Source organism: Vespa crabro, chromosome 13, assembly GCF_910589235.1.
Source record: "Vespa crabro chromosome 13, iyVesCrab1.2, whole genome shotgun sequence".
Classification (NCBI taxonomy): domain Eukaryota; kingdom Metazoa; phylum Arthropoda; class Insecta; order Hymenoptera; family Vespidae; genus Vespa; species Vespa crabro.
Genome location: NC_060967.1, coordinates 5,575,797 through 5,583,296, shown reverse-complemented (window position 1 = coordinate 5,583,296; position 7,500 = coordinate 5,575,797). Strand labels below are relative to the sequence as shown.

General features: G+C 36.7%; 1 non-coding gene across 1 annotated transcript in view; it reads left to right on the top strand.

The window, feature by feature from the left end:
* The first annotated feature begins 7,489 nt into the window (after window positions 1-7,489).
* Window positions 7,490-7,500, top strand: part of LOC124428907 — a 1,917-nt gene continuing 1,906 nt past the window's right edge. Inside the window, exon 1 of the ribosomal RNA XR_006943329.1 lies at window positions 7,490-7,500. This exon is cut by the window's right edge and continues 1,906 nt beyond it. This is a non-coding gene — a ribosomal RNA (small subunit ribosomal RNA).

Below are 7,500 nucleotides of genomic sequence, written 5' to 3'. Positions count from 1 at the left end.
ACGGTGTATCACTCTCCCCCCAGGTCTCCTTCACATTAAAAGAGACTGTGTTTTCAAATTCTGAACGAAACGTGCGTTTCGTTTCCATCGTCCTCTTTTTCTAATAGTATATGTTGGACGAATCGTGCATTTTGGTCGGATCATGCTTTTCAGACCATCCGTGGATTTTGGTCTTTTCGTGCAAGCCGACCGGGGTGCTCCCCTATATATACCGATTATGCGGCCGAGTGGTCGGCGATGCTGGACGAAATACACGGCGTCTTATGGGAACAATCTTTCGATTGAATCGCCCAAATGGTATTCGTCGTGAAACACTATCAAACGACCTCTTATACTATACCGATTGACATTTCTCCCATTTCTATCACTCTGTGGATAAATTTCTTTTATTTTTTTTTATATGTAATTTTGAATTGGAAACTTATGTGAATGGGAGTTTAATTCGCGCAATAGGAGACTTAGTTGATACAGGCAATACGGTGTATCACTCTCCCCCCAGGTCTCCTTCACATTAAAAGAGACTGTGTTTTCAAATTCTGAACGAAACGTGCGTTTCGTTTCCATCGTCCTCTTTTTCTAATAGTATATGTTGGACGAATCGTGCATTTTGGTCGGATCATGCTTTTCAGACCATCCGTGGATTTTGGTCTTTTCGTGCAAGCCGACCGGGGTGCTCCCCTATATATACCGATTATGCGGCCGAGTGGTCGGCGATGCTGGACGAAATACACGGCGTCTTATGGGAACAATCTTTCGATTGAATCGCCCAAATGGTATTCGTCGTGAAACACTATCAAACGACCTCTTATACTATACCGATTGTCATTTCTCCCATTTCTATCACTCTGTGGATAAATTTCTTTTATTTTTTTTTATATGTAATTTTGAATTGGAAACTTATGTGAATGGGAGTTTAATTCGCGCAATAGGAGACTTGGTTGATACAGGCAATACGGTGTATCACTCTCCCCCCAGGTCTCCTTCACATTAAAAGAGACTGTGTTTTCAAATTCTGAACGAAACGTGCGTTTCGTTTCCATCGTCCTCTTTTTCTAATAGTATATGTTGGACGAATCGTGCATTTTGGTCGGATCAAGCTTTTCAGACCATCCGTGGATTTTGGTCTTTTCGTGCAAGCCGACCGGGGTGCTCCCCTATATATACCGATTATGCGGCCGAGTGGTCGGCGACGCTGGACGAAATACACGGCGTCTTATGGGAACAATCTTCCGATTGAATCGCCCAAACGGTATCCGTCGAGAAACATTATCAATCGTCCTTCTATACCATTCTAGACGTTCATTTACCCTTTTTATATAATCCGTGAATATATTTGGTACAAAAATGTCGTTTTCTACCAAGAATTGTTAATTACAATTGTTTTTGGAAATTAATGAATTTTCAACAATAAGCGCGTATTGTATCGACGAAGGAACGTTAAATAAAGCGTATCCATTGATTTGTTTCGAAATATTTACAAAACTCCACTTTTTATCAATTTGTTAATTAAGGCGTTCAACGAGAACTTTGTTATACATCACAATATCGTTCTTTAATTTGTTATTAACGATCGGAAGAGCAAAAATATCGTTTTCGTCAACGAATTGTTAATAACAATTGGTTTTGCAAATTAATAAATTTTTAACAATAAACGCGTATTGTATCGACGTAGAAACGTTAAATAAAGCGTATCCATTGATTTGTTTCGAAAAATTTAGAAAACTACACTTTTTATCCATTTGTTAATTAAGGCGTTCAACGAGAACTTTGTTATACATCACTATATCGTTTTTTTATTTGACATTATCGATCGGAAGAACGAAAATATCGTTTTTGTCGATTATTTGTTAATAACAATTTTTATTGCAAATTAATAAATTTTTAACAATAAAAGCGTGTCGTATCGACGAAGGAACGTTAAATAAAGCGTATTCATCGATTTTTTTTGAAAAATTCACAAAACTCCACTTTTTATCCATTTGTTAATTAAGGCGTTCAACGAGAACTTTGTTATACATCACTATATCGTTTTTTTATTTGACATTATCCATCGGAAGAATGAAAATATCGTTTTTGTCGATTATTTGTTAATAACAATTTTTATTGCAAATTAATAAATTTTTAACAATAAATGCGTGTCGTATCGACGAAGGAACGTTAAATAAAGCGTATTCATCGATTTTTTTTGAAATATTTACAAAACTCCACTTTTTATCCATTTGTTAATTAAGGCGTAAAATGGGAACTTTGTTATACATCACTATATCGTTTTTTTATTTGACATTATCGATCGGAACAATGAAAATATCGTTTTTGTCGATTATTTGTTAATAACAATTGTTATTGCAAATTAATAAATTTTTAACAATAAAAGCGTATTGTATCGACGAAGGAACGTTAAATAAAGCGTATCCATCGATTTGTTTTGAAAAATCTATAAAACTCTACTTTTTATCCATTTGTTAATTAAGGCGTTCAACGAGAACTTTGTTATACATCACTATATCGTTTTTTTATTTGACATTATCGATCGGAACAATGAAAATATCGTTTTTGTCGATTATTTGTTAATAACAATTGTTATTGCAAATTAATAAATTTTTAACAATAAAAGCGTGTTGTATCGACGAAGGAACGTTAAATAAAGCGTATCCAACGATTTGTTTTGAAAAATCTATAAAACTCTACTTTTTATCCATTTGTTAATTAAGGCGTAAAATGGGAACTTTGTTATACATCACTATATCGTTTTTTTATTTGACATTGTCGATCGGAAGAATGAAAATATCGTTTTTGTCGATTATTTGTTAATAACAATTGTTATTGCAAATTAATAAATTTTTAACAATAAAAGCATGTTGTATCGACGAAGGAACGTTAAATAAAGCGTATCCATCGATTTGTTTTGAAAAATCTATAAAACTACACTTTTTATCCATTTGTTAATTAAGGATGTTAAAAATGACAATGTTATAACATAGGATTACTTAATTAGATACGTATTAATTATTTGGTTTATTAAAAAAATCGATTTCAAAAACAAATGTTTTTTTGCCAATAATATATTTTTAATTTGCAATATTATTTATAATTTTTATTTTTTTTTATGTTACTTTTGTTAATAATAATGTGTTTAAACGTGAGGAAACGTTTAGTAATGTATAGGAGCTCAATAAACAAAGTTTTTAAAAATTGGTCTTTTCGTTTGGCACTTTATTCCCATAAGACTCCATGTATTTCACCGTGTGTCGCCGACCACTCGGCCGCATAATCGGTATATATAAGGGAACGTATGTTTCGGCTTGCACGAAAAGACCAAAATTGGCGAATCGTTCGAAATGCTCGATTCGACCAAAATGCACGATTCGCCCAAAGTGCATGATTATTTCGAAACGCATGATTCGCCCAAAATGCACGTTTCGACCAAAATGTACGATTCGACCAAAACGCACGATTCGTACATAATGTACGATTCGAGACTAAGTTTCGAAAATGTTATACGAATGAACGAACGATTGATTCTCCTGTCGTTAAGAGTACATTTCTTTTTCTAAGTACTAAGAGAATTATTCGTAAGTATTATAACGAATATGAAACTTATACGAATGGGTCACTTAGAAAAAATTACGAAATGTCTTCTTATTGTAAACCTATACGAATGGGAGAAATAGTCGAAAGTCTCACCGAGCTGGGGCGGTGAAACTTTTTCCAATGCCAAAGTTTATTGGAAACTTATACGATTAACACGACGCTCTACTTAGTCTATGTTTTTTGGCGGGAATCGATTGGTCGATTCGTTCGGCACTATATTCCCATAAGACTCCATGTATTTCACCGCGTGTCGCCGACCACTCGGCCGCATAATCGGTATATATAAGGGAGCATATAGGTCGGCTTGCACGATTCGCCCAAAATGCACGTTTCGACCAAAAAGCACGATTCGTACAAAATGTACGATTCGAGACTAAGTTTCGAAAATGTTATACGAATGAACGAACGAGATTGATTCTTCTTTCGTTAAGAGTACATTTCTTTTTCTAAGTACTAAGAGAATTATTCGTAAGTATTATAACGAATATGAAACTTATACGAATGGGTCACTTAGAAAAAAATTACGAAATGTCTTCTTATTGTAAACCTATACGAATGGGAGAAATAGTCGAAAGTCTCACCGAGCTGTGGCGGTGAAACTTTTTCCAATGTCAAAGTTTATTGGAAACTTATACGATTAACACGACGCTCTACTTAGTCTATGTTTTTTGACGGGAATCGATTGGTCGATTCGTTCGGCACTATATTCCCATAAGACTCCATGTATTTCACCGCGTGTCGCCGACCACTCGGCCGCATAATCGGTATATATAAGGGAGCATATAGGTCGGCTTGCACGATTCGCCCAAAATGCACGTTTCGACCAAAAAGCACGATTCGTACAAAATGTACGATTCGAGACTAAGTTTCGAAAATGTTATACGAATGAACGAACGAGATTGATTCTCCTGTCGTTAAGAGTACATTTCTTTTTCCAAGTACTAAGAGAATTATTCGTAAGTATTATAACGAATATGAAACTTATACGAATGGGTCACTTAGAAAAAATTACGAAATGTCTTCTTATTGTAAACCTATACGAATGGGAGAAATAGTCGAAAGTCTCACCGAGCTGGGGCGGTGAAACTTTTTCCAATGCCAAAGTTTATTGGAAACTTATACGATTAACACGACGCTCTACTTAGTCTATGTTTTTTGGCGGGAATCGATTGGTCGATTCGTTCGGCACTATATTCCCATAAGACTCCATGTATTTCACCGCGTGTCGCCGACCACTCGGCCGCATAATCGGTATATATAAGGGAGCATATAGGTCGGCTTGCACGATTCGCCCAAAATGCACGTTTCGACCAAAAAGCACGATTCGTACAAAATGTACGATTCGAGACTAAGTTTCGAAAATGTTATACGAATGAACGAACGAGATTGATTCTTCTTTCGTTAAGAGTACATTTCTTTTTCTAAGTACTAAGAGAATTATTCGTAAGTATTATAACGAATATGAAACTTATACGAATGGGTCACTTAGAAAAAAATTACGAAATGTCTTCTTATTGTAAACCTATACGAATGGGAGAAATAGTCGAAAGTCTCACCGAGCTGGGGCGGTGAAACTTTTTCCAATGCCAAAGTTTATTGGAAACTTATACGATTAACACGACGCTCTACTTAGTCTATGTTTTTTGGCGGGAATCGATTGGTCGATTCGTTCGGCACTATATTCCCATAAGACTCCATGTATTTCACCGCGTGTCGCCGACCACTCGGCCGCATAATCGGTATATATAAGGGAGCATATAGGTCGGCTTGCACGATTCGCCCAAAATGCACGTTTCGACCAAAAAGCACGATTCGTACAAAATGTACGATTCGAGACTAAGTTTCGAAAATGTTATACGAATGAACGAACGAGATTGATTCTTCTTTCGTTAAGAGTACATTTCTTTTTCTAAGTACTAAGAGAATTATTCGTAAGTATTATAACGAATATGAAACTTATACGAATGGGTCACTTAGAAAAAAATTACGAAATGTCTTCTTATTGTAAACCTATACGAATGGGAGAAATAGTCGAAAGTCTCACCGAGCTGTGGCGGTGAAACTTTTTCCAATGTCAAAGTTTATTGGAAACTTATACGATTAACACGACGCTCTACTTAGTCTATGTTTTTTGACGGGAATCGATTGGTCGATTCGTTCGGCACTATATTCCCATAAGACTCCATGTATTTCACCGCGTGTCGCCGACCACTCGGCCGCATAATCGGTATATATAAGGGAGCATATAGGTCGGCTTGCACGATTCGCCCAAAATGCACGTTTCGACCAAAAAGCACGATTCGTACAAAATGTACGATTCGAGACTAAGTTTCGAAAATGTTATACGAATGAACGAACGAGATTGATTCTTCTTTCGTTAAGAGTACATTTCTTTTTCTAAGTACTAAGAGAATTATTCGTAAGTATTATAACGAATATGAAACTTATACGAATGGGTCACTTAGAAAAAAATTACGAAATGTCTTCTTATTGTAAACCTATACGAATGGGAGAAATAGTCGAAAGTCTCACCGAGCTGGGGCGGTGAAACTTTTTCCAATGTCAAAGTTTATTGGAAACTTATACGATTAACACGACGCTCTACTTAGTCTATGTTTTTTGACGGGAATCGATTGGTCGATTCGTTCGGCACTATATTCCCATAAGACTCCATGTATTTCACCGCGTGTCGCCGACCACTCGGCCGCATAATCGGTATATATAAGGGAGCATATAGGTCGGCTTGCACGATTCGCCCAAAATGCACGTTTCGACCAAAAAGCACGATTCGTACAAAATGTACGATTCGAGACTAAGTTTCGAAAATGTTATACGAATGAACGAACGAGATTGATTCTTCTTTCGTTAAGAGTACATTTCTTTTTCTAAGTACTAAGAGAATTATTCGTAAGTATTATAACGAATATGAAACTTATACGAATGGGTCACTTAGAAAAAAATTATGAAATGTCTTCTTATTGTAAACCTATACGAATGGGTAGAATTAGTCTAACTGTAGCGGTGAATCGTACAAGAGACTAAGTTCTGTCTTTTTTTTTTTTTGCAATAATTTATTTACCGTCGCCGTTCACTCGGCAGAACTGAACTGGTATACTTTTTTTTTAATTTATAATTGGAAACTAATACGTTTGATGCTCCAGAGACTAAGTTTTTTGGCGGGAACCGGTTGGACTTTTTATCGACCAGCCCGTTCCCATAAGACTCCATGTATTTCACCGTGTGTCGCCGACCACTCGGCCGCATAATCGGTATCTTTAAGAGTATGCACGTTTCGGCTTGCTCGAAACGTGCTTTGAAAAAGAATATATTACACATCCACACAGCATTACCACGGGTCGGTGTCTCAGACCGAATGGCCCTTATGTGGTACGCGCTTCGGCGTTGGTTAGTTCGTTGGTTTGTCTGTCATAAAAGAAGTGTGCAGAAAATCACGGCTACTTACTGAGCATCAACTCTCCAAAATCCGAGCGACAAAAATAATATTTTTGTATAATTTTAGCGGAGACGAGAGAAAATCTTTCTGTAGTCTCTGCGCTGAAAAGAGCCATCAGATCCGAACTCCGCATACCGAATCGTTTGAACCGCTGAAGGCAAACTTTTCGGGGGTGTATAAACTCACTTTACGCAGTTTACGCCACAATTGTCCGTCTTCAGCATAAAATCCCGACGTTCCAATAATAATTCAGTCAAACGTCCGGGATGAGAATTGAGGCCATATAATATATATATAATAAAAAGGAGCCCAATCTCTATTAATACATGTAAAACATGTAAAAGCGATAGTATCGTCGTCCGGCATACGTGTCGGCGACAAAATGTGAAAGAGAGAGTCGGCGAAAGTCGTCTACTCTTCTTTCAAAAGGAGAGCTTCTTGAGCTCCCTGGTTGA